The 27,650-nt window shown below is 41.1% G+C and overlaps 1 long non-coding RNA gene across 2 annotated transcripts in view; it reads left to right on the top strand.

Annotated features, from left to right (window-relative positions):
• The window catches only part of LOC125753681 (uncharacterized), an 82,671-nt gene that overhangs the window by 42,604 nt on the left and 12,417 nt on the right, over positions 1 to 27,650 (top strand). The window contains exon 2 of one of the 2 annotated variants that reach the window (XR_007406053.1): positions 3,154 to 6,065. The exons of the other annotated variant lie outside the window; for it this stretch is intronic. This is a non-coding gene — a long non-coding RNA (uncharacterized LOC125753681). Of the gene's footprint in view, positions 1 to 3,153; positions 6,066 to 27,650 lie in introns of those variants that run through there. 2 annotated transcript variants of the gene reach the window in all.

Here is a 27,650-nt window from a genome sequence, read left to right as displayed (position 1 = left end):
AGCAATCCCATCCATTAGCATTATGACCATAGTAAAATTATTTTATCTCTCTATGCTTCAATTTCCTTATCATAAAAAGGTTGTGTGGTGCCAGGGCAGCTCAGTTGGTTAAGGTTCCAACTCTTGATTTTGGCTCAGGTCATTATTTCAGGGTTGTGAGATAGAGCCCTGCATTGGGCTCTGCACTGGATATAGAACGTGCTTGAAATTCTCTTTCTTCCTCTCCTACCCTCCCTTTCTTGAAAGAAAGAAAGAAAAAAGAAAGAAAGAAAGAAAGAAAGAAAGAAAGAAAGAAAGAAAGAAAGATGTAAATTTCCAAGCCTCATCTCAGACTTGCTAAATCAGAAGTGTGGGATAAGGAGCCCAGTGGTCTGTGTTGGGAGGTCTTCCAGGAAATCCTGGTGCACACTCAAGTTTGAGAACCACTAAAGAATTAGATGTAAAATGTTGTGTTTACAAAGTTGCAGAGGCAAAAAGTAGGGATAAAAAATTAAAGGCAGAGAGAGCCCAGAAATAAGCCCTTGTGTATATGGTCAAATAATTTTTGACAAGAGTGTCAAGACCATTCAGTGGGGGAAAAGACAGTCTTTTCAACAAATGGTGCTGGGAAAATTGGATATCCATCCATCCATGCAAAAAAATGAAGCTGGACCCTTACCTAACACCATATGCAAAAAATAACTCATGATGGATCAAGGATCTAAATATAAGACCTCAAACTCTTAGAAGAAAACATAGGACAAAAGCTTCACAATATTGGATTTGGCAGTGATTTGTTGGTTATAACTCCAAAGGCCCAAGTAACAAAAGTGTCAAAGTAACTGACCCCCAACAAAAACCCTGGACACCAAGAATCATGTGAGCTTTCCTAGTAAGCAAAGCCCTCTGCTTGTGTCACACATTGTTACTGGGAGAATAGAATGCTGTGTGCGTGAATCCTCTGGGAGAAGACAGCTGGAAGTTGTGCTTGGTCTTCCTGGACTCCACTTATATGCTTTTACCACTGCTGATTTTAATCTGTATCCTTTCATATAAAGGCCATAACTGTGAATATAACAGCTTTTCTGAGTTAAATAAACAAACTTTTAATTAATTGAAAACAGAAAGAGACAGAGACAGGGAGGAAGCATGGCAAATAGAAAACAAAAATAGGGAGTAGAGGGCACCTGGGTGGCTCAGTTGGTTGGACATTTGCCTTCAGCTCAGGTCATGGTCCAGGGGTCCTAGGATCAAGTCCCTCCTCAGTGGGGAGCCTGCTTCTCCCTCTGTCTCTCCCCTGCTCATGCGTGCGCGCGCTCTCTCTAAAATAAATAAAATCTAATAATAATAATTTTAAAAAATAGAGTAGTAGAAATAAGTCCAAATATATCAGTTACCAAAATGCATGCGAATATACTAAAGTCACCAATGAAAAGAGAGAGGCCTGGTAGATTGGCTAAAAAGAACAATGGGTAGGTCTAGAAAGGAAAAACTGTTAACATTTACAATTGCCCTCACTCCATATCCTGTAAATTCTGTAAAGGTTTACAGTTCTATGAGGTTATAGGCTGGTGCAAAATGCTAAGCCAATAGGAGCAGGGCAGGAGGAGTCCCACACTTTTTCCTCCCCACTGTGCCACCAGCAGGGCTGGAATGCCATCTCTGCCATAGTCTCCTCTCCAGGTGCAGCTCACTTTGGTCATGCCTGCTTGATTATCACCCGTTAACCCTAGGTGAGCATATTAGTGCTCATTATGCCATAAAATTAATTTCCTTTTTAAAGTATGATTATTCATCAAAGGCCTTTGGCTTCTCTAACAGGTTTTTATTTATTTATTTTGTTAATTTTAAAGAGTTTATTTATTCATGAGAGACACAGAGAGAGGGGCAGAGACATAGTCTCCCTGTGGGGAGCCTAATGTGGGACTTGATCCCAGGACCCCAGGATCACAACCTGAGCCGAAGGCAGACGCTCAACCACTGAGCCACCCAGGTGCCCATCTAACAGGTTTTTAGATTAATGTCTGTTTTTTAATAACTTCAGTCTCAAGAAGCAGGTGAAGTAGAGAAAGGTCAAGGGGCCACTTGCTAAGAGCACAAGATATGCCAAAGGCGCATCTCCTGGAGCCCAGAAATGCAGGGCGGTAGGCAGGCAGAGGTGATACCCCTGTCTGTAGGTAGACAGATGTCAGCAGCCAGGGCTGGAAAAAACGAACTCACAAGTAGAGGCTGCTTTGACAATGAAAAGAAAGTATTTGACCTAAGAGCAGATGAGGTAACATCCCCAGGGGACTTTGAAGTTTTGTCTCTTCCCTGCGGCTGAAATGAGCTGGGATTTCTCCAGCAGCTAGCAGGGATGTGCAGGCAGCCGAAGATCTGACGCCAAGGAGAGGGCCTCCCTTAAAGCTGAAAACGAAGCAGATCCAGCTCTTTGAAGTCATACACACCAGACTTCACATTCGAGTGATGCTGGGTAATTAATTTCTCAGAGACTAAATTTCCTTGTCTTTCAAATGAGCATAACAAAACGACCTCCCCAGGTTGTTGGGACGATGACATAAAGTGGTAAAGGACAGGGTAGGAAGTCCAAACACACCATTTCTTCTGCCCAGTGCTGAGTAACATGGTTTCAAATTCATTTTATATTTCTAGATGTGCAGCAAACGCATTTAGTGTGGTACTAACGCCTAAATTTTGTTGGATAATAAGGCCTCACCTTGCATTGCAGTTGCCGCGATGTAATCTATCTGTACCTTCTGAACCTAAAAAACCATAAATGTTTGATGTGTGCTTCGCCCTGTATGCTGTTCTGGGATGTCCCGTTTTTTTTTTTTTTTTTTTCTTATTTGCTTTCCCTTCAGCAGTTCAGATATTCTCTCAATATTTGTGTTTGCAAAGTCCTATCCCTAGGCCTGAATTTTCTCCAAAGTTCCAGTGGCACAGATCCAAATAGCCTGCAGGCATGTCCCCTTGGAGGGCTCGCCCTTACCTCACCGAACACTTTGTGTTTGTTTTTCCAGCAAATATGTATGGAATGTAGCGAAGTGCCAAATCCTGTGCGGGGACCCTTCGTTTTCAGCTAAATTAGAAACAGTTCAACCCTCAAAGGGGCTCCCCTCCAGGGGGAGAGGAGGATTATGCAATGTTGGTAATAGGGGACGTGCTACATTCCAGGTACCTGGGAGACCTGAGAACTGGAGGAAAAGCAATCCAGGGAAGAATGTGGCACCCAACCTGCTGAGGGCCTCGGCCACATCAGAGGGCCTGTCTGGGTGCTGAGTCCCAGGAATTTCTGGCGCCGGCCGCCGTGGCTCCCGCAGGCAGCGACTGAAACAATCACGGCCCGGAGCAGCCCGAGAGGCAAGCTCGGGAGGAGAGACCCTTCCACCAGGGCAGAGCTGCCGGGCGCACCACGATCCAGCGCTCCTGGACTGCGGGAGGCGCCCGATGCGGAATCCAGGGCACCTCCAGGCCGCACCCACTTGCCCGGGAAAAGGAGGAAAGGGTTTGTGGACTGACACTCCCCCGGGGACTGGCGGTGCACTCAGGGACACGTGGTATCCAGCACTTTCAGTTAAGTAAACACTGTCCTGTCATAGGACTTGGCGGCGGGGGAGGCTGTTCCACACTCAGATCCGCTGGCCAGGCAATCTGGAGGCCCCAGACTCCGCCGCCCAGCAACCCCGCAGAACCCGAGATCCGGAGGAGGGTTCATAGAAGAATGAAGGGCGAGACATGTAAATAAACAGATATAATACCACAGCAGCTCTGGAAAACCCTCAGCGATCACCATTCTCGGGATCACTTGGCAACCGGATGGAGGGAAGGAAACATGGCCTTGGGGCAGACATGCCGGATTAAGACCCACTTCTGAGGTTCAGGAGCTGTGCCTCAGGGTCCTAATCTGTAAGCCTGACTGTGTGTGTGTGTGCGTGTGTGTGTGTGTGTGTGTCCTCAGAATTAATGTGCGAAAGGCAAAGTGCCGGGTACATATTAAGTGTTCAACAAATGGCTGTTGTATGGTGGTGATTATTATTAAGAGCCAAGCAAGTGAGTTGCTCCCTGCCTCTTTTCATTCTGCACCAGGTGCTAGACAAATCCTTTGTGATCTCCCTTCCCTGATCCTCCCTTCCCCTCCCCTGCTCTTCTTTCCCCTCCCTTCCCCTTCAGTGCTTCAGGCAGTGGTGGGCTCCTGGTGGCATCTCTCCCTGTCCCATTCTGCTGGATAACACGCCTGCACCCTGCAGAGCTGGCTTCTCCACCCCAGCTGAACTCCCTACCACATCATGCATACGCTGCTCATGCCACGTGATGCATTCTGCCTGGCATCGTGGTGCCCCAGCACCTGCCATTGACTCCGGCCATACTGGACCAGGTGCCCTGAGTGTAGAGACCAGACATTTTGACTGGTTCCCACTCAGCACCTAGAGATTGCCTCACGTCCACAAGGCTCTTTATGTATGGAGTATAACAACAACAACAAAAAAATACAGTCAACACATATTGACTATGTTAACAAATGAATCTAAGTACTTTTACCCTACATGGTTGCAAGAGATGGGTAAATACAGTTTATCTAAGCCAATTTCCCATGGACAGTATCCCCAGATAGCATGTAGTTAGCACTTAAGCGCCTATGCCACTCTTCCAAGCAGGCCACCAAAACCATATATTGTGATCTTCAGTTTTCTGGAATTTACAATATAGAACAGGACCTGATACCACTTTCCAGGGCAATTACAATTCAAATCCCAATACTACAAGCTCTAAGAGATCATAAAAGACATCCTAACAAAGATGACTCCCGATAAGAGAGGCTGGCTGGGTAGGGTCTAGAGATCTCTTGGTTTGTTGACTAGATATTGTTATAATACAATTTCACTTGTGGCATTATCAGCAAACTTTATAAATACAAGGATGTTGTTGGCAGGGAAGGCAGATGGAATTGTTGGAAATGCCACAGGGTGGAAAACACACTTGAAATTAAGAAAAAATGTACCAAGGAAAGGAGGAAAGGATAGTCAAAATTGGGAACTGGATGAGGTTTTGGTGGAGTGGTACTCTGTCCTGTGCCTGAGTTCCTTCTTCCTCCTGGCGTCTTCCTTGACCCTGGCCTTGACAGAACCTAAAGATGACAGGGTGATGTGGGACATCTAGGACATGGAGCAGGCTGGTTGGGGAAATATTTGCTAACTGCCCCCTTGTGAGATTACTCCTATTCTAAAGGACTTGGAAAAGGTAGGAGCTGCTGCTGATCCAAAGAAGAATTAGCACCAGAAAAGGGTTTTCCTTTTCTGCCAATTTCTACTAATCTCAATCTCCACTAATTGAGATTCCTCCAAACCTCAACTAATGATCAGCACATAGTAGTTTCTCAGTAAAATACTTTTGAACTCATCAAAGTCATGTATGATCGCTGGTGGCTTTGGTTCCAGTTCTTGCCACATTAAATTGTGTTTTGTATGATGGAGAGTAAGATTAGTTTTACTTTTGAGATTGTTACATGACATGACGCATGAAGATCAGCTCTGCAAGATCTGATCATAGTTTTATGATGGAGGGGTTCCAACAGACTGTTGTATGTCTCTTCCAGCCATCCTGCGACATGTCTGCTAAAAGAAAAACAGGAGCAGCCAACACTGCTCATTTTATCTTAAAAAACAAACAAACAAAAGGCCTTCATGCCCCAGGGCACAAGTGATCAAATACTGGTGAACCACCAGCACACAGATGGAAACATATTTATGCCTAATAAACAAGCGATGATGAACCGGGTTCTATAGGAAATAGTGAGTAAGAGGTAGGAATGGAACACAGACAATGAAAGAGTATCTGCTTTTTAAATAACTCTTGTGGTTTAGGAAAGGTAGAGTAATTACAAAGTTTGGCTTTCTGAAGCACTGTTAAAGCTTTGTAGCACACACATGGAAGTCCTCTAATAAGCCTGCAATAGTTGGATGTACTAGTATGTAACAGGGGTGTGGGTGGGGACACTTATGCAGAAATATTTGGCATATTAAACTTCTGCCTCTGTCAAAACACAAATTCTGATTAAAATGCTCAGGTCGAGTATTTTGGTCACACTATGATTTTGAAGCTCTCTGATGATTCTTGTTACATATTTCATGAAGGAAACCATATTTAGCATGAGATCTTGTGCTGCTCCTACAGCTGGACAACACCATGGTCCCTCACTGCACTAGATTCTATTTGCTGATACTGTCAGGTTTTCTGGCTAGAGAAAGGGCCCTGCTGCCGGGCAACCAGGGATTCCTGGGGATGTCAGCAAGTGCCTCGGGGAGCAGGAGGAAACTAGAATCTGACCCAGTGGGATAATTGCTCCTGGGGCCTTAGCTGTTTATTTTCACATTCCTTCTGCCCACCACTTATAACTCATCATCTTCCCTCCTCTCTGACACTTTTGACACAAAGCAGAACGAGCAGAAATGAATAGAAAGTTACTAATGAAATGGGCTGAGTGAGGGAAGGTTTGGGAAATAAGCTCTCAGCTAGGCAGGCAGGCCAAAGCAGCAGTGCCTTCTTGAAGTCTAGAGGTGGGATGGCTGAGGGTATATTTAGTAATAGTCCCAAGGGCTAGGAAGGGGACACAGGGACCATTGTCCACAGGTAAAGGGACAGGGGAGGTAGGCTCATGTTCCAGGAGGAATTAGATTCAGCCAAGGAAAGATTCACCCATCTTCTGGAAGTCTTTGGCAAAAGATGAGCAACAGGTTCTAGCAATCATGCTACATTGAAAGGCAGCCTCACCTGTTTGAGGACATCCAGTCATGTATTTACTTGGTCATTTGGCCATAGAAGGTAATATGAGGCACTTCCCTTCATCATTACACACACACACACACACACACACACACACACACACACACTAAAGATTCCTCACTGAGAATCTCTCTCCACGGGTCTAGCTACAACTGCACACTGGCCTTCTGAAAAGGCAGAAGAAGGCTGCTTTATGGAAGAAAGTATACAAAATCCTTTAAAACATTTCTCATACCTATCATTTCATCAGTACAACATCATTTTTTGGCTCTTTAAAATTCCTACTTAAAATTTAAACACCGTTGGATCAGAAGTAAGTAAAGAGTAGTTGGTTGTTCTAGAGATTGTCTTGGGAGTCCTTAGTTCTGAATTATTTGAACGTCTCAGACACCCTGGCCTGGACTTGTACTGTCCAGGCCCCCAGGCCTGCTGTTGCTGGAAGTTAGATTTCACTAAGCTGAACTTTCCCTTCTGGCTGGCTTAGGTTCCAATACATTGTAACTCTCTAGAGTTATAATAGAGCACCTCAGGTCTATAAAACTAAAAATAGAACCAAACAACATATTAGGAAAATATTTGCAATTTCTGACAAAGGTCAATCATCTAACGATAAAAAGAGCTCTTGGAAATCAATAAAAGATGAATACTACAGTAGAAAATCAGCAACAAAAACAGACCCAACAACAACAACAACAAAAATGAAGAGAACATTCATAAGGGAAGAAATACAACATGATAGAAAAGCAAAGAAAAATAGTTCACAGATATTTAAAGCAGATAAAGGAATGCAAAATAAAGCAATGAGATAGTTCTTCACTTATCACGTTAGCAAAAAAAAATTATTTTATTAGTGATAAATTTCAGTATTGTCAGGATTCAGGAAAATGTATCTCTTATACTGTTGGTAGGAATGTGAATTGGTACAGCCTTTCTGGAAGGAAATTTGGGATATTTATCAGGACGCAGCATTTCTTAGTACATGCACCACAGGAAATTGGTACACAGGAAATAGAATATGGTACATCTGCATGTCACCATTAAAAATGAGGTAGGAGGGATCCCTGGGTGGCGCAGCAGTTTAGCGCCTGCCTTTGGCCCAGGGCGTGATCCTGGAGACCCGGGATCGAATCCCATGTCAGGCTCCTGGAGCATGGAGCCTGCTTCTCCCTCTGCCTATGTCTCTGCCTCTCTCTCTCTCTCTGTGACTATCATAAATAAATAAAAATTAAAAAAAAAAATGAGGTAGGAGAAGCATCAGTGTCACTGATGAAAGAATAGATTACAAAATAACATTCAATACAAATATAATTTTTGATTAAAAATTATATTAAGCCATGAAAAACCAGATTCTTGGTGATATAATTATTAAATAATTAATATAATTATTAAATATAAAATCAATATGTGTATAAATGTATTATAAAATTTCTAAAAATTATCACTATAATTTAAAGTTTTTTAAGTTATTAAATTATTTTATAATTACATAAAATTATTAAGCTTTAAATTTATCTATTTATTTTTTTGGAGAAAAAAAGTGGAGGATGTGGAGAAGAGGGACACCTCATGCACTGTTGATAAGACTGTAAGTTGGTGCATCCACTGTGGAAAACAGTATGGTGGTCCCTCAAAAAAATTAAAAATAGAAAATACCATATGACCCAGTAATTCCACTCCTGGCTATTTACCTGAAGAAAATGAAAATATGAATATAAAAAGACATATATACCCCTATGTTTATTGAAGTGTTATTTTCAATAGCCAAGATATGGAAGCAACCCAAGAGTCCAACCATAGATGAATGGATAAAGAAGATGTGGTATTACATACAATGGAATGTTACTCAGCCATATAAAAGGATGAGATCTTTCATTGGTGAAAACATAGATAAACCTAGAGTATAATGCTAAGTGAAGTAAGTCAGTCAGATAAAGACAAATACCATATAATTTCACTTGCATGTGGAATCTAAAAAACAAAACAAATGAATAAACAAACAAAAAACAGAAACAGGGATCCCTGGGTGGCGCAGCGGTTTAGCGCCTGCCTTTGGCCCAGGGTGCGATCCTGGAGACCTGGGATCGAATCCCACGTCGGGCTCCCGGTGCATGGAGCCTGCTTCTTCCTCTGCCTGTGTCTCTGCCTCTCTTTCTCTCTGTGTGACTAACATAAATAAATACAAATTAAAAAAAAAAGTTATAAAACAGAAACAGACCCATAAATATAGGGAACAAACTAATGGTTCACAGAGGGGAAGGAGTAGAGGGATAGGCAAAATCGGTGAAGGGGAGTAGGATATACAATTCATTCCTGTTATGGGATGAATAAGTCACAGAGGTGAAAGGCACAGCACAGGGAATAGAGTCAATGGTAGTGTAATAGCACCCTATGGTGGCAGATGGAGCTCCACCTGTGGTGAGCACAGCATAACATGTAAAGTTGTAGCATCACTATGCTGTACGCTGGACACTAATAACATTGTATGTAAAAAATATAGAGAGATTTGAAGAACCAGATTCTTTGAGATATAAAATTATTGTTTCAAATTTATCTTGCTTCCATGAATGTAGCTACTTGAAAATCTAACGTATAGAATTTCCCTAGCAATAAATAGGTTTTTTCTACAAATATTTACTAACTTCCTCCTATGAGCCAGACACCATTCTAGCTGAGAGAGACTGAAATTTATAAGACAAAATTCTACTCTTTATCTTCCTTTTGGCAGGGAACATAGACAATAAGTAAAACATACATAAATAAGAGAGCGACAATTTCATAAAGAAAATAAAATAGGCTACTGTAATAGAGACCATCAAGAGGTTAGAGACCAACTTTAGCTATGATGACCAATCTTAATTATATTTCAGTTGAGACCAGGGTGGGGAGAAGGATTGAGCCATGTGAGAAGCATTGTAGACATGAGGGAGAACAAGTGCAAAGGCCCTGAAGAGGGAACAATATTGGAATGCTGAAGAAAGAGAGTTTAATGTGATAAGAATCTGTATGAAAGAGAGCAGGAGAGTGGTAAAAAATGAGGTCAGACAATTAGGCAGGGATGAGATCACATTGACTGCATGGGTAGGTAAGGACCATTGGGAAGCCATTGGAGGAGTTCAGTTTATGGACAATTTGATAAAATGTGTCTTTTAAGGATACAAAATAAAATGTAAATGTTTGGTAATATGCAGTTAATAAATTAACTTCATAGACATAATTTTATTTAATAAAACAATTCTGTGGGGTAGGTGTTATTTATCTTCATCATAGATCTGCTACAGAGGCTCAGAGAAGTTGAGCCACTTGGCCATGGTCGTATAGCAAGTAGATGACATGATTGGGATGAGAAGCAGAGGCCCCTGTATCCGGGTAATTTACCAGGAAGGAAACTAAGCAATAGTTTACAGCAACGAATGTCAGGCAGTAGGTCTGGTGGCTAAACTTCATACGTTTCCATTACCGCATTGAGTACATTGAATGAACCAGTGAACTCTTCTGTCACCACCTCAGCCTACTATAGACTTTTAAGGAAGTAACTAAGGAACTCAGTTTGTGTCACCCCATGTTATTGCACCAGGATTGGAAAATCTGAGACATTGGTTGCAACATTTGGCACTTTGATTTCGGATGATCTACAAGCCTTTTAAATGGCCTAAGTGTGCTGGATGCGGCCTGTCTTTTGAAGTGACCTCCTAGGCCCACCTGCCTGGGTACAGCTCTAGAGGATGGCTGAGTCGTTATTCTCAAGCCCAGGGTCTGGCTGGAGCCTGCTCCAAGTCAGGATGGGCAGAAACATTTGTTTTGGACCTCATCCTGCTCTTCCACCATTTGGGTCTTTGAGAGGAGGGGCTGATTGGCCGAGTTCTCAATGCTGAACCTCCTACAGTGGTTCCTGAAGCTACCGTGCATCTCTCTGCTCCTTCATGGTGTCACAACAGCCACCATATGGTGCTTCTCTCAGCAAGGGGCATTGGAATCTTCTTCCTCTCCCCGTCCATCCTCAGCTCATCCTGGCTCATCCCCCAGGCAGCTGCAAGCTATGGAAGCATCTCACCCACTCAGTGGTCTCTCTTTTATCTCTGGGTTCCCAAGTCTGCTCTTGCGTAGCTGCACTTTCCCTCATCTGGGACTTGCTAGCTTGTGCTTACATTTTCCTTGTGCTGTCTGGATCCTGTTTCCTAAGGTCCCTCACACACATAGCTCTCTGGGATCTGAGTTCAGTCCTTCTTCTTCTTCTTCTTCTTCTTCTTCTTCTTCTTCTTCTTCTCTTCTCCTTCTTTAAGATTTTGTTTATCCATTCATGAGAGATACACAGAGACAGAGGCATAGGCAGAGGGAGAAGCAGGCTCCCTCTGGGGAGCCTGATGTGGGACTTGATTCCAGGACCCCAGGATCACAACCCGAGCCAAAGGCAGACACTCAACCACTGAGCCACCCAGGTGTCCCTGAGTTCAGCCTTCTTAAACATGCAGGTAACTGACATGTGGTTTCCAGAGGAGTACAATTCACAGAGACAGAAGGTAGAATGGTGGTGGCCAGGGGCTGAGAGGAGGCAGGAAATGGGAGGTTGTTGTTGACTGGGGATAGAGTTTTCATTTTGCAAAATAATTCCGGAAATCTGTTGCACAACAATGTCTATACACTTAATACTACTAAACTGTATGCTTAAAAATGACTAAGAAGCTATGTATTTTTTTAACCATGATTTTTAAAAAAGCAGATAAGCAGTGAGCCTGATGTGCCTATAGTCTGCTGTCCCCTTCTAGCTCTAAGCTGTTCACTCAGATACAGTGCTCTGCTTCCTTGTGTGGAGGTCTGGCCTTTGGTAATGAAATGCCTTGGCCTCTCACTTGGTGGCACAGCTGGAACTCACTCTTCGGCAGTCTCTGTTAGGACACAGGCCATGTCCTCAGTCCACTCCATTAATGCCTCCATCCTCAGCAACCCTTCTTTCTCAAAGTCACAATGATTAAAAAAAAAAAAAATCCTAATGATGTTCACTTTGTCCAAATCCAAGGGTCACTTTTTTGTCCTTCTCTCTCTTAACCTTTCTCTTCAACACAACTGACTTCCTTGAAATACACTCTTCTCTTGGTTTCCAAGACTACCTTAATATCCTAGTTTCCTCCTAATTCTCTAAACATTTTAGATTCCTTTGGTGGCTCCACCTCTCCTCAGTGGTTAAATGCCAGTGTACCCCAGGCTCTGGCATTGGCTTTCCCTTTTCTCTCTGCATTTTCTTTCTAGATCATCTCATCCATCCTTAGATTTACATACAAGTCTATGTGGATAACTCCCAAATTTGTGCATTCAGCCTAGACTTTCTCCCTAAGCTCTACAATTATGCCTCCAACTGCCTCCTCAACCACTCCATCTGGATGTCTATACATTTATTGAGAATTTTCAATTCATTGGGAGGGATGTATAAACATGAAATAATTTTATATTTTCCCATGGCTACCCAATTATGCTGTTCTGCATAGTCAAGAATCTTGGGATAGTTCAGGTCAATTGTACAATGTTGAGATTATTAAAGCTGTCTCATTCTAGATTTTAAAATCTCAGTACTACCTGGACTTACATATTATCTCAGTGGCCAATTCTCTATCTGGGACACGAAATGTGTAAGATAGGCCTCAAACATCTTAGAACACCAAAAAGCAAGGAATCAATCAAAGAATTCTGGGGCCATGCCAAAATGATTTGGGAGCCAACCTGAAGAATCTAAAGGTGGAACATTTGAGCAATAATAAAAAAATAATAACTGCGGTGAATTAAAAAAATAACTGCAGTGAATTAAACACATGAATATTATTAAATCTGTAAGTTCATAGTGAAACTTAAAAAAAAATTTCAACTCATATCTCTTATTTTTGAGAATGCTAGGAAACCAAGACATCGTTTTGACAACTTGTAAACGGAGAGAAAGAATACATTTTCATGTTTAAAATGAGGCTCAGGGTAACAAAGTAGTTGATGAGGAGAAATTTCTCTTCACTGAAGTATTCCAGCTAATAAATAAAGAAGAACAGAATTGGAATATTGGAACCTCTGGTGAAATAGTTATCTTGGCAATGATCATCCATGATGACTAAAAGAAAGAAGAAAATGGGGAAAAGCTCTATGACTTGGATTTGACAAGGATTTCTTGGATAAGACGAAATACATAGGCAATGAAGGTAAAAACAAACAAATTGGACTACATCAAAATCAAAAACCTCTGTGCATGAAAGGACACAATAAACAGTGAAAGGATAACTTAGGAAATGGTTTGTAAATCATATCTCTGACAAGACTTGAATAGACATTGAAAGATGACATACAGATGGCCAACAAGCACATGAAAAGATGCTCAACATCAGTAAATTAGGGAAATGCAGATCAAAACCACAATGAGATATCACTGCACACCCATTACATTAGAATGACTACAGCCAAAAATAAATAAATAAATAGAAGGAGGAGGAGGAGAATGAAAGAAAAGAAAGGAAAAAAGAAAAACCAGAAAATGACAAGTGTTGGCAAGGATATGGAGACATTAGAATCTTTCTGCACTGTTGGTGGGAATGTAAAATAGTGCAGCCACTATGGAAAGCAGCATGGCAGTTCCTCAAAAAAAAAATTGAATATCCATATGATCCAACAATTCTTCTTCTGGGTATATACCCAGAAGAATTGAAAGCAGGGTCTCAACGTGATATTTGTATACACATGCTCATAGAAGCACTATTCCCAGTAGCCAAAAAGGGCAAACAATATAAGTGTCCATTGACAGATGAATGGATAAACAAAATGTGTACAATCGAATGTTTTCAGCCTAAAAGAAAGAAATTTGCACACATGCTACAACATGGATGAAACCTGAAGACGTTATGCTAAGTGAAATAAGACAGCCACAAAAAGACAAATATGTATGATTCCACTCATATGAGGTATCCAGAGTGGACAAATTTACAGAGACAATTGCCAAGAGCTGAAGGGAGGGAGAAGTGGGGAGTTGGTGTTTAATGGGCATAGACTTTCAGTTTTGTAAGATGAAAAAGTTTTGAAGATTGGCTACCCAACAATGTGGATGTACTCAATACTACTAAACTGTATACTTAAAATTGGGTAAGATGGTAAATTATATAAATGTGTTTACCACTATTTAAAAAAAGAGAGACCAGGACAATTGGATATTCCATTCCTCCTGAGAAGCAACATAGCATCACCTACAAAATAGTCTTGCCAAAAAATCAAAACAATTTAAGCTAGATCAAGCCACTGGATCTAACTACCAATTTACAGAAAATGCAGGGACAGAGGAACATGTTAAACAACATCACATGGAAGCAATCAGCAAAAATCCAGACTGTGGGAAACTACAGGAAAACAACTGAGTTTCTTCAATAAATAAATTGCAAGAGAAAAAAGTAGTAATAGGAGGAAACCATAGATTAAAAGTCTTAAAAGACATAAAAGCCAATGGCAGTATCTGGAATTATTCAAATAAACCATAAAAAAGTATGACACACTCAAGGAATATGTGATAATATTCAGGAATCTAATGGTTGTTTTTAAGTCCTTATCTTCTAGAAACACTAAATTATTTATGTTTGGAATATTATAATATCTAGGATTTGCTTCATAATAATTGGGGGTGAGGAAGTTGGAGGGTATAGATGAAATGTGCCTGGCTGTGAGTTCATGATTGCTGAAGTTGATTGGTAGAAGCCACTATTCTATCTTTACATTTGATATTTGCACAATTAAGTGTTTTATATATGTTATATAAACCTTATAATATATAAAGTTTATATTATATATATAAAGCCCTTCTCTTCTGCTATCAGCTCAGCATAAGAAATAGAAATGTGGTCTGCAAACACTTTCACTCGCCCTGGTCCAGTGACTTGGCCTATTCAGCCCGCAGGCAGGAGGTGGAGCAGAGTGTGTAGGAGCAGCAGCTTGCTGGGTTGTCCGGAGTGAAAGGCGATCTCCTCTCTCTGGATTGCCATCGCCTCTTAACACAGTCTGACTTTTGTATGGTAGGGTCTGCATGCCGGGTCTTTGCTGGAACACATCTGTGGGTTCTCTGGATGAGTCTTCAGAGGGCCTTCTCTGGCGCATAGTTCCCTAGCGTGGAGGTCTGGCTCAGGCTCAAGCTTAAGCTCTTCCCACCCACAGTCCCCAAACACAGCTCCTAGTGTTGCCCCTGCCTGGCGGACACATCACTGGATGGGTTACCTGAAGATAGCTCAAGTCCAGCCATTTTCTGAACTGTGTATAAAACCTACAGAAAATCATGTGTCCTTTCCATGTCAAATGGAGGAAACACTGCCTGCCCAAGTGACACATACCTTCTCTTGGCCTCTTTTCTATTCCTTTTTCCACATTTGGGCAGCATCAGACAAAGTATAGGCAACTTGTAGACAAAAGACAAAAGAACTGGGGCTGGGACTGGTGTTGGATTGGTCCCTTTCACTTCTTTACAATAGGTTATATTGGGGTCTTTCTTTTTCATTTATTGAATGAAAGAATAAATAAGAAACCCCATGTAAAATATGGCCGATTGAGCCTGCAATTAAGTTCTACCAGCCCAAGTATTCCAAATAGGGAAGAGTCTGGATTTCATGTGACATATAGAATTAACAACTGAGGGGCCCCTGGGTGGCTCAGTTGGTTAAGCTGTTGCCTTTGCCTCAGATGATGATCCCAGGGTCCTGGGATTGAGCCCTTCATTAGGCTCCCTGCTCCTTGGGGAGCTTGCTTCTCCCTCTCCCTCTGTCTGCCACTCCCCCTGCTTGTGCTCTGTCTTTGTGTGTGTTTCCGTCAAATAAATAAATAAAATCTTAGAAAAAAGGATTATTCCTGTTGCGATTTCTTTTTTAATGACCCTGTGTCTTAGGTGAGAATCTCTATTAATTAATTAAATATTTTAAGTTCTTTTGGATTTACTTTACAGATAGAAAGAGCTATAATCATACCTAGAAATAGAAAGTTAATGTTAGACCATCAGTGCAATAAGTATGCAATACTTGAATAGATTTCTCGTTATGGACACATCTTTCCTGGCTCAAAACAAATGCTTGATATGGAAGAGTCAAGAAACACATATTGTATAGCCCAACAAAGAAGATAATAGAAGATACCACCGATTCACATAGGTACAATGCTAAGTACTGTATATATGTTGCTTCATATAATCCTCACAACAATCCCACATGGTGAGCATTATTATCTCCATTGAGAGAAGAGGTAGCCAAAGCTCAGAGAAATTACTTTAGTAAACAATGGAACCAGGATACAAGTCCAGCTCCATTTGACTCTAGAAATTGAGTTCTTAATCTCCATGTACTACCTGTAATAAAACACTAAAAATATTTACCTGGTTAGGAGATTAGATAAATAGACATAATTTATATAGATTTAATATTCAAATTAAAATCCACTGACCTTCTAAGATAGAGGATTTTTGAAAAGCTTAATCTATATAATTATTAAATCCTTACATATTTAACACTGCTTCTAAATTATCATAGAAATTATTTCCAAAAAATGTTAGTCACAGCAGGACTGAAAGAGGGTTTGGGAAATGTGGCAACTTTGTTTATAGAAGTATAATATGCTGTAGGTCTACTGGAGATCCAGTGAGATCTATCTTTGTGGAATCTAAAACAGAGGAACAAGCAGTAAAACCTTTTGAGATAAGCCTAGATTCTAAAAAGAAAAAAAACCCAAAAAATTTAGCAAATGTTAAAAATAGTAAGAAACCTTTTGGCAACTATGACAGTTACTTTATCCACCATAAGAGGCACCGAGAAAACCTAATATATTCCCTCAGACAGTAAAATCAACCCTTTCTTGCCCTAAGAGTAGCTGGTGAGTTATTTGTTTAATATTTAAGTAGATGTGGTTGGGATGAAATGAAACTCATGATCGCACTGTTACAGGAGAAAAGAAAAGGAAGAAGAAGAAAGCCTGAATGAAGAGGAATATGAATGAATGAAGAATATGTTGAGATCAAAGAGCTGATAGGGACACAGCCAGAGCACCTGTAAAACAAAAAGGTCCAGGACCACATCTCAGGGCTCTGAAGTAGAAATTGCTGAAACCCCAAGTGCATCCTCAAAGCAAAAATAAAAATGGGAAATAGTTGAAGTATCCAGCTTACCTGAAGTCAGAACGGAAAAAGAGGAAGAGAAATAGCCTTGAAAATGCAGAATGCTAGCTTCCAGGTCAAAAGTCAAGAAAATGGCCTAGAAAGACAATATTTATTTATTTATTTATTTATTTATTTATTTATTTATTTATTCAAGATTATTTATTTATTTATGCATGAGAGATACAGAGAGAGAGGCAGAGACATAGGCAGAGGTAGAAGCAGGCTCCATGCAGGGAGCCTGATGTGGGACTCAATCCTGGGAAGCCAGAACTACACCCTGAGCTGAAGGTAGACGCTTAACCGCTGAGCCACCCAGGCATCCCAAAAGACAATATTTAAAGAGAAGCTTCAGATGTGCCCAAAGAAAACAAAGGTAGTACTACTTTCAGATTAGAATTAGATAAATAAGGTTACATTCTAGTCATTACATAGCCACAAATGTCTTAACGGTATTTTTAATTTCTCAAAATTTAGAAGTCTTTACTAAAGAGGAAACAGGATACTGGATATAAAACATGGGCACCTCTTGAAAGCAAAAAGGAAGCATGAGGGGGAAAAAAAAAAAGAAACATAAAATGAGAGAAGAGGCTACATGATTAAGAGCACTACTGAAGTAAGCCTGTGGTATAAATTCTACTGCGGGCAATTGACATACATCCAAGGTTAGGATAGTTTTTTAAAGTTTGTATTTCAATTCCAGTTAGTTAACATATAGCATAATATTAGCTTCAGATGTATGATACAGTGATTCAACACTCCTATACAACACCTAGTACTCATCACAACTAGTGCCCTCCTTAATCGCAGCACCTATTTCACCCATCCCTCACCTGCCTCCCCTCTGGTGACCATCAGTTTGTTCTCCATAGTTAAGAGTCTGTTTCTTGGTTAGTGTCTCTCTCCTCCCCCACCCCCCCTTGGCTCATTTGTTTAGTTTCTTAAATTCCACCTATGGGTGAAATCGTATGGTATTTGTCTTTTTCTGACTGACTTATTTTGCTTAACATAACACTCTCTAGCTCCATCCAATGGCACGATTTCATTCTTTTTTTATGGTTGAATAATATTCCATTGTATATAGACACCACATCTTCTTTTTTTCTTTTTTTTTTCTCAGATCTAGGGTTAAGGTTAGTGAGTTAGGGCAAGGTGAGGGTATGTGCCTAGTATCCTGCAGTTCAGAGACTTCTCCAGAGAATAAAACCCAAAACTTCTGCTGGGGTGAGAATAGACATGGCAGCCATCTACTATGCTGAGATAAAGAGGTTATTTGGGGCCCTAAATACTGTTTAATAGTTATTCAATTGTTCCTTCTGTTTTTATTTCTACCTTCACACCCATTTCAGAAATATTGCCAGTTCTGAAATGTTTGGTGGCTTAAATGTTCAGGTTGCGTCTCAACTTATCATGTGTTCAGGAGGTCACTTTCTTAGATTGGGGGTTAGGATGAGGGCATGTGAGGTTAGGCTATGTTTTAATAGCTATGATAATTAGCTTTGAAAGCCTGAATTTTTAATATATGGGAAGATTCTATAATGTACAATGCATTTCCTGACATTATACAAGAAGGCAAAGTGGAAGGAAAAGCTGCACAACACTGTATTGCCTGAATCTCTAATGACTCAATGCTATTTGCTGAGAGCACATAATGTACCAAGCTGTAAAGTAGGATTTAGGGGAATTCCCAAGGGAATCTCCACAAGCCATTTTTATATCTAGGATTTGTTTGAAGAAAATTTAGAAGTCCCCGTGGACATGCCATTTAGCTAAATTCCTTAGCTCATTATACTCTAAAATGTTTAAAAATATATCTCTTTTGCATAAACACCCAAACAAAGATTTTCTAGTTTTATTTGCTACAGGGAACTATACATTTTATGATGCTGGATATGTTTGACTCAAGTTATAAAATTTGGTTATTAATTTATTACTTAATTTAAAATTTTTATATAAAAGGCAAATGACATTTCACCTTTAGGGACAACATTTAGATTTGGTATCTAAGACAAATATATTTAATTTTTCTATGTAACCAAAACATGACAGAGATTAATTCAGGCCTTTTATCTCTTTCCTAAATAAAGTTAGTAGGTAATTGTATTAGTTACCTACTGTTGCATTACAAATGATTTCAAAGCTCAGTGGCTTAAAACAATAATAAATATTTATTATCTCAGACTTGCTGTGGGTCAGACATTTGGGAATGGCTTTGGTGGTGGTTGTGGTTCAGGGTCTCTCATCAGGTTGCAGTCAAGATGTTAGCTGTAGCTACAGTTGCATCTGAAGACTTGAGTGGGGCTAGGGGGTCTGCTTCTAAGATGACTAACTCATATGACTAGTAAGCCAAAGGTAGGAGGCCTCAATGCCTTGTCGTGTGTATCTCTTTATACAGCTGATCGATTATCCTACAACATGGTGGCTGACTTTCCCAAAGCAAGTGGTCCAAGTAAGCAAGGCAAAAGCTATTGTAATGTTCTTTATGACCTTGCCTCTGAAGTCACATGCTGTCATTTTCACAATAACCTATTGATTACACAGGTCATCCTATTAAATGTGGGATGGGAGTGTCTAGGAACATAAAAGCCAACTAGCAAATCACAAGACCATTTTCTTGACTGGCTATAAGAGTAATCAAGGCACACTAAGAACTCATAGTACCAAAATAAAAAGTTGATCATATGGGGAGCATGAAACACAAATAGCATATATTCTATAAAGTATGGTATGGTAGATTGTTAGAGAATCTATCCACTATAGCCCCCAAAGAACCACATCTCCCTAAACCCATGCTACTGCATATTTTCCTCTCACACTGAGTCTGGGGTTGGCCATACAACTTGCTTTGGCCAAAGGGATATTGGCAATGGTATGAAAAATAAATGTACATTGAGACTTGCCCTTTTATGTCACTGGAGATTCTTCCATTAACATGTGAAAAACATAGGGTATAGGAGGCAAAATTCATTCCATGTCAAAAATGATAATATTTGGGGCAGCCTGGGTGGCTCAGCAGTTTAGCGCCACCTTCAGTCAGGGTGTGATCCTGGAGACCCGGGATCGAGTCCCACGTCAGGCTCCCTGCATGGAGCCTGCTTCTCCCTCTGCCTGTGTCTCTGCCTCTCTCTCTCTGTCTCTCATGAATAAATAAATAAAATATTTTTTTAAAAAAAAGATAATATTTGGAATATAGTAGGTTAAACAAAATGTATTATTATTATTTTTTAAAGATTTTATTTATTTGAGAGAGAGAGAGTGCATATGAGTAAAAGGGAGGAGCAGACTCTCTACTGAGTGAGGAGCCTGATGTGAGACTCAATCCCAGGACCTTGAGATCATGACCTGAGCCAAAGGCAGACCCTTAACCGACTGAGCCACCCAGGTGCCCCTAAATAAAGTACATTATTAAATTTAATTTTACCGTTTCTTTTTAACAATTTTAAAAGTGTGTTTAAAATATGGTTCCTCGAAAACTTAAAATTATATATATGGTTTATGTTCATGGCTCACATTGTATGTCCATTGGACTGTGTCCTTCCTGGCTACCAGGAGAACTCTCAACCACTGCCATTGTTCTGTGCCAAGTTCTGTCTCTACAAATCAAAAGGAACAGAAGCTCCAGACCTTGAGGCTACTTTCTAAATCCTAGCTCCACTCCCCACCCACATACACATATTATACAATCCTGTCCCTGGCCCCCATCCTGCTGTTTTCCTATTAAAACATCCTCTCAAGAAATGGTCTAAATTCATTCACACTGCTTATAAAATTTAATGGCAGCTTAAATGTTTCATAGAACTTTCATTTTAAAATAAAAAGTAGATGTATAAAAGTTTGAAGATCCTGGGGCACCTGGGTGGCTCAGCCGGTTAAACATCTGCCTTTGGCTCGGGTCATGATCCTGGGGTCCTGGAATTGAGCCCTGCATTGGGCTCCCTGCTCAGTGGGGAGCCTGCTTCTCCTTCTCCCTCTGCCCTCCACTCTCCCTGCTTGTACTCTTTCTCTGTCAAATAAATAAATAAACAAAATCTTTTTTAAGAAATGTGAAGATCCAGGGGTGCCTGGGTGGCTCAGCAGTTGAGCATCTGCCTTTGGCTCAGGGTGTGGTCCCTAAGTACCAGGATTGAGTCCTACATTGGGGTCCTCTTACGGAGCCTGCTTCGCTCTCTCTACCTATGTCTCTGCCTCTCTCTGTGTGTCTCTCATGAATAAATAAATAAAATCTTAAAAAAAAATGAGAAGATCCCAAGGTGAAATCATCAGGAATAGGTCACAAGAGTGTTTTGTTTTATCTCTCCTCTCTCCAAGTAGTGGTTGAGACGGAGATGGACCTAGGAGAAAAAGATGAGAGGGGTGATTGACAAAGCCTCTTCTGGAATAAACTACACTCCACCTATGTCCTGATGGTGTTCTCATAATCAGCTGCTCATACTTAGGAGGCAAAAAGCCTTTCACTGTGGCCTTAATGGAATATTTCCTAAAACCCTTTTCACTTACCGGGACACTACCTGGATCCTCTGCTATAGACTGCAAAAAAACTATACAAGCCCAGACATGTGCAGAGAAAAGGATCCCTTAAATAATTTTTAGTCCATACCTAGTAACCTATTATCCTTCTCCAGAGCAATCCATTCTTACCATCATGCAGGGAAGAATTGGTTCGCAAACTTATTCTTATGATCCGTATGACTTTTCACTATGAAAATACTACTTAGAATCATCACAAGGGGGAAAAATGGAATGTCTATACATACTTAGTTGTATTTTCTGTCTTTCCTGTACCTAAATGAAAGTATTCACCCATCAACAGTACAATACATATATTGAATAATGTTTGTAGAAGAGATGGATTTTAATGCCATCCCCTCTCCCTTGTGATCAATGTATACACTGAGAAAGCTCTGAGGCTCCATATTCTCAGTAAGTATGGTGAATACTACTACTTGCCAAATGTGCTTTGGGAGGCCACAGGAACAGAGGAATTTGTACAGACGTGAACTTGCATATTGCTTCTGCAACTTACGGTTTGATTTTAGGTACACTATTTAACCTCCTTGAGCTTTATCTAGAAAGTGACAACAATAATACTTTCCTTATCGGGCTCAAGTGAGAATCCCTAAGGTGTTATGTTTCAAGTACCAAACACAGGGCAGGGCACATGAAAAAGGGTCTCAGTCAGCTTTCTTTTACCTTCCTCTGATTAAACATGTGTGCTGTGGGAGCTCATGGCATCACTTCAGTTCTTCTGTCTTGAGCAACCACAGGCAAGAATCTAAGTCAAATCTCTTTGGTCTGAAAGCAGAACATTCCTTTTTTTTAGATTTTATTTATTTATTTATTTAGCACAAGTGGGGGAATGGGCAGAGGGAGAGGGAGAAGGAGAGAAAGAATCTCAAGCAGACTCTAAGCTAAGCACAGAGCCTTATGTGGGGCTCAGTCTCATGATTCTGAGATCATGACCTGAGTCAAAATCAAGAGTCAGATGCTTAACTGACTGAATCACCCAGGTGCCCAGAAAGCAGAACATTCTTATTAGTAACTGTAACCAAGGATGAAAAGCTCCTTTCTTCTAGAAGTTTGCAACGTAAGGTGGATCTCACTGATTCAGACTAACAGCCACGACTGGGCAAACCAGCCTGAGACAAATGACAAATGTGTTAGTGAAATGAAATGAATATAGGAATGGTGCAAGAATTTTTGGTGTGGTTGTGTGGATGGCAAGTCCAGGCAAGATGGGTTTTAGTAGGGGGTGGAAAAGGGTAGGAAGTCATCATCCTGGTCCAGCTTAGTGGGAAAGGCTTTGTGAGAAAAGTCTGATTTTAGGGCTACTTGAATGTCGGAAGCAGGGGAGTTTTGAGTTAGGCATGAAGGGCTGTTTCAGGTACGGGGTGTGGCCTGAGAGAGAGTTCAAAGGACAGATGGAGAGGATCTTGCTAGAGAGGAGAGGAGACACCCAACTATAGCCAACAGTATTCAGAATCAGTAGGGAAGGAGTAAATCACCGACCTATAATGAAAGACAGGTGGGATTGGTGGGTGAGGCTTCTGCAAAGTTGGCAGCAAAAGTGAGTCTTGCAGAGATGCACACAAATGTTTCCATGGGTATTGGCTCAATTAGAGTGAGGTGTAGGGACTTGGAGCCATTCCAAAGGGGGCTGGGGTTGAAGCCCTCATGAGGAAAAGCCAAAGGGATTGGGAACATGTTAACTTGGATGGCAGATGGTTTAAGAGCAACTTCAATTTCCTTCATTTTTTTTTTAGAAGACTCCTGAATGGAAACTTCTCTAAAGAAGATACACAAATGGCAATAACCAATGAAAAGGTGTTCAAAATCATTAGTCAAAGGGAAATGCAAATCAAAATCAGTGAGATACCATTTCACATCCACTAGCATGACTAAAATAAAAAAGACAGACATGGGCGCCTGGGTAACTCAGTTGGTTAAGCATCTGGCTTTAGCTCAGGTCATGATCCCGGAGTCCTGGGATAAAGCCCCAAGTCAGGCTCCCTGCTCAGCTCCCTGCTTCTCCTTCTCTCTCTGCTTGTGCTCACTTGTTTCTCTCTCTCTCTTTCTCAAATAAATAAAATCTTTAAAAAAAGACAGCAACAGTATGTTAGCAAGGATATGGAGAGTAGAACGTCCTCCATGGCTAGTGTGAATGCAAACTGGTGCAGCCGCTTTGGAAAACAGCAGCCCCTCAAATGGTTAGACATAGAGTCTCCATGTAACTCGGAAATTCTATTCCTTGTAGGTGTATACCCAAGAGAATTGGAAATGCATAAGGGGCACCTAGGTGGCTCAGTGGGTTGAGCGGCTGACTCTTGATTTTGGCTCAGGTTATGATCTCAGGGTCATGATCTTGGTCGGGGTCCTGGGATGGAGCCCTCCATTGGGCTCTGTGCTCAGCAGGGAGTCTGTTTGAGGATTCTCTCCCTCTCCTGATCCCTCTGCCCCTCTCCCCTGCTGGTGCTCTCTCGAAAGGAAGGAAGGAAGGAAGGAAGGAAGGAAGGAAGGAAGGAAGGAAGAAAAAGAAAGAAAGAAATCTTTTTTAAAAAGAGAGAATTGGGCAGCCTGTGTGGCTCAGTGGTTTAGCGCCACCTTCAGCCCAGGAAGTGATCCTGGAGACCCGGGATCGAGTCCCATGTCAGCCTCCCTGCATGGAGTCTGCTTCTTCCTCTGCCTCTCTCTCTCTCTCTCATGAATAAATAAATAAAATCTTTAAAAAATTAAAAAATAAAATAAATTAAAAATAAAAGGAGAGAACTGAAAGAGTATATCTACAGAAAATCTCGTACACAAATGTACATAGCAGTCTTGTTCATAGTGGCCAGAAAGTGGAAATAAGTCAAATATCCATCTATTAATGGAAGAATATATTTTTGTAGTATATCCACATGATGGCATATTACTCAGGAATGAAAGCCTGACACACAACACAGCATGGATACACCTTGAAAACATTATGCCATGTGGATGAAGCGAGTCACAAAAGGCTACCTATGGTGTGGTGCCATTTATCTGAAATGTCCAGTTAAACGAATCTATAGAGACATAAAGGGAATTGATGGTCACCTAGGGTTTGGAGGGGAAAGAGAAGATGGGAGATGGAAGTAAAAACTGACTTCTAATGGGCACAGGGTCTCTTTGGGAGGGATGAATGTGTTCTAAAATTTATTGTGCTGGTTGCACAACTCTAGGAATATACTAAAAATCATTGAACTGCACACTTTAGTGGGTGAATCTTACAGTATACGAATTATATCCTATCATATAATTATATATTTCCAACTACAGAATGATGTTTAGCCCCACTACAGAACAACCGGGCTACTAGGATTAGATTCAATATTACAGTCCAACAAACATTGCTCAGGATATGTTTTATCCTCAGAGATTACTAAGCTGGGCTACACATAGCACCTCGAGGCCTATGGAAACGTAAGTCTATTCCTAAGAAATTTCAGAAGGTCCCTTATGGTGTTGTGCTAGTAAATGTTTAATAATTGACTCTGGTGGGAAAAAATTTCTAGCACTGCCAATTTCCTTGGTGTAAACACTCCCACCATGGACAATTTTAAGCTACCAACATGATATCACTAAGTATGGAATGAAGAAGAGGAAGGTGGTAATATGCCATCACAAAGTATTTCCACCATTCCAATAAATAGATGTAAATAACCCTAAAAGCATTACAAATAGCAAAATATAGTAAAATAATTAGGGAGTTATGAGTTTTTCATTTAATACCTTTTTTTAAACAAAAAGTTTATTTAATTGTAAGCTCGTATGATTACTTTTAATAATGGACATGTTTATCAATGGACTTGCAGTATTTCCAAAAATTTAATAACTGACTCTCAAGAGTGTCAGAGACTCAGTTGGGCATCTTCCAACAACCACTGGTCCCTTCATGTGTCTCAGTCTGTGGCTGATCAGAGAAAGAGAGAGACCGGTGGACAAAGTTTCCCCTCTCACCACTCCTATCCCCATCTGCCTCCACTGTTAACTAAACAGGACGCCCTGCCTCCCTAACCCAGAATCAGGCAGTTACTGGGAAAGTGTAAATCAACTGGGGGTTTTCTTTTTCTTTCTCTTCAAAATGCCCAGCATTGACCATATTCACCTACCCCACCCCTAATATTCTGTGCATGCTCACGGAGAGATAACAAGGGAACAAGAGGTCGGGGGGCGAGTAGGGCAGCAGCAGGTTTAATGCCTTCTTTACACTCTTTGGAAAGTAACACTCAGGTCTCTTCTGTTCACAATGAGTGAATTTTGAAGCCATAAGAAATTTGGCTGAGTCAACCATGGCCACCCTAGGGTCCAGTAATAGCCCCTCAGAACAGAATTTAAAGGGAAAATGCTACAGATGTTTTCAGGCTGTTAGCCCTGACAGCTTGAGGTAGAATGTTTAGAACAGAACCCAGGCTTGCTTTGTTGGTCTGTTTTTTGTTTGCCTGTCAAAACAAAGAGAACCTTTATAGGTAGAGTGTGAGCTGCCCAAGGTTCCCTAGGACAGCAGGGGTGAGGGGCCTCTCCTCTGCACTTCTCCTAGTGGGTTGGGATTCATCCTGGACACCACCCCCACACCTCCGGCAGGATTCACCAGCACCTTCTCTGCGCTTCCACAGCTTTTTGTTTATTTTGCTATTAGTGCACCCAGTTGGCAAGTATTCACCGAGCACACAGTATGTACTAGGCCACTAGAGCTACAGTCATGAGATGCCCAACTGAGTCTCTGACCTCAGGGACCTTAGAAATCTGTCGGAAGAATTCATCACCTTATATTATGGCTTGTGCACATGTCTGCATCCAGTCCACAAAGAGCCCATCCAGGATACCAGCACTGGTTCTCAGACACCGTAGACAGTCAATAAAACTCATCCATTGAATGAAACAGGTTTGTGGAGCCCAGACTATTCCATGGTTCCAGATCTCTGAAAGCTTCTAATGAAGCTAATCTAATCTACCCTAAAGAAAGCTGAAACTGTTCAGTCTCTCAGAATTGGGACACAATTCCCCACTGCCATCTTCCCCCTGACTTAACTAATGTGTCCTTCAGCTATCAAGTGCCTTTGGAGTCTCAATTCAAGGAGTGAAGACATGAATCAGTAATTTACAAGCAGCTTAAATTTCTAGAGCAGAAATACCCTACAGAGAAAGCAGAATGATTGTGCAAAAGATGTTTTAAGATTCCTGGAAGTTGCCTCCTATGACTGCTGCCGAGGGAGTCTATTTTTAACCAAACATTGCATAAAAATTTAAGAATTTTTTTTTTTTTTTTTACAAAATTAAATGAAGATAAAAGGGGAACCGAGGAACAGATGGGAATTTTCCAAAAGCTTACCACTATGCCTCTATGTCATCTGCATTGCTGTAAATATATGGCACACAAAAACAAACTAGTGGGAAGAGATGCATAAACATCCCGCTCCCAAGCATGTGCTCACAGATGTGCATAGCCACCGAGGGCCAGGAGGACAACGGATCTCTTTTGATTTTAACAAATGAACTCTTGAAAAGAGAAAAGTATTTCTTAAGTTATGCCGAATAATAATTCTATAGGCATAATTAGTATAAACTGACCGGGCTTTTGTTAATTAGATACATTGTCCTGTGGTATCTCTTTGATGATTGATTTTACACAAATCAAAGAGGGGGGCCCTATTTTGGAACATAGCGTATCTGATGCAGTGAATGTCTCATTTCATCTGCAGAGAAATAAGATGGAAAAGTCAACTGTGTATATCCTTTCCCAGAGGACTGTCCTGGGGGTCTGTGGGATCACAGAATAAGCTAGAAGGAACCCCTCAGATCTCTCTCCTTTCAAGGGTGAGAAACTGACACCTGCAAAGGTTGTAACGTTAATATGAGTCCAGCAACACGTTTAATTAAACAGGCTGTTTGCCTTTCCAGATCTACTCCATCTGTCTTCCTCTGTTGTGAGAGGCTGACCTAATATGAGTTGCATCTCACAATGTGGTCCCCAGACCAGTGACTTCAGCATCACCCCGGAACTTGTAAAACATGCAAATTCTCTGCTCCTGCCTTAGACCTATTGAATCAGAAACTTCAAGGCAGGGTCTGGCATACTGTTTTTTAGCCAAGCCTTCCAGGTGAGGCTAGTGTTCATTCAAGGAGACACTGGATAACATCGGGCTGGTTCCTTAAACCTTTAGCTTCCAGCTGGGCCTCAGCTGGTGAGGAATCCTGGCAGGAGATCCCAGAGAGGAGGAGGAGGCAGTGAGTGCAT

This window comes from Canis lupus, chromosome 25 (assembly GCF_003254725.2).
Source record: "Canis lupus dingo isolate Sandy chromosome 25, ASM325472v2, whole genome shotgun sequence".
NCBI classification, from domain to species: domain Eukaryota; kingdom Metazoa; phylum Chordata; class Mammalia; order Carnivora; family Canidae; genus Canis; species Canis lupus.
The sequence above is the reverse complement of the archived record's forward strand: the minus strand, read 5'-3'. Positions and strand labels throughout refer to the sequence as shown.